General features: G+C 45.0%; 1 pseudogene; it reads left to right on the forward strand.

Annotated features, from left to right (window-relative positions):
- Positions 1-359: 359 nt before the first annotated feature.
- On the forward strand, positions 360-511 carry LOC130359950 (U2 spliceosomal RNA; annotated as a pseudogene).
- Positions 512-791: the final 280 nt, after the last annotated feature.

Raw genomic sequence — 791 nt, forward strand, 5'->3', positions numbered from 1 at the left:
ACATAAAATCCTTACATTACTGCTTTTTTTAATTCAAATAATGACAATTATCACAATCCGAGCCGATCTAGGCCTAGAATGACCCATTAGCTATAAATGGTACACGTCTTAAAGGGGTTATGCAGGAACAGAAAAGCAGAGCTAATTTCTTTCACAATACACTCACTGTCTGTCTTCAGGTAGGGTGCGGTATTACAACTTGACTCCATTCACTTCAATAGAACTGAGCTGCAGAACCGTGCCCAACCTGGAAACAGACAGGGAGCATTTTTTTTAAAGAAATTAGCTTTGCTTTTCTATTCCTGGGTAACTGCGCAGTGGCAGTATCATAGCCAGTGAGGTTATACCGAGGCCTGATTCTCGCTTCTCAGCTTTTTGGCTAAGATCAAGTCTAGTATCTGTTCTTACCAGTGATCTAGTCTCTGCCATTCATGAAGGATGGATGCTGCATGGAGGAGGCTGGTTCTGAGGAATCAACTCAATGGCTGCCCTGACATGCCCCTTATCCCTCCGAGGCTGGGAGGGTCTAGAGCTGAGGTTCTTTTGTGCCTCAGGGAGTGGTGACCCTGAGGTACCGAAACTCACTGAGGGCACTGCCACCATATCTCTGCACCTGTGGCACTCATTTCTTGAATCCCGGCCTTCTGGCTAGGATCAGAAAATTTTTTATAGATCCGGCCGGATGTCCGGCCAGTAAACATTCACTTATTTATTTATTTTTGTTCACTGTGTCACTTTTTGTGTGTTGTGTTGCTCACAGGATTGACAGGATGCTGTAGCCTTTCTGGGTG

This window comes from Hyla sarda, chromosome 2 (assembly GCF_029499605.1).
Source record: "Hyla sarda isolate aHylSar1 chromosome 2, aHylSar1.hap1, whole genome shotgun sequence".
NCBI classification, from domain to species: Eukaryota; Metazoa; Chordata; class Amphibia; order Anura; family Hylidae; genus Hyla; species Hyla sarda.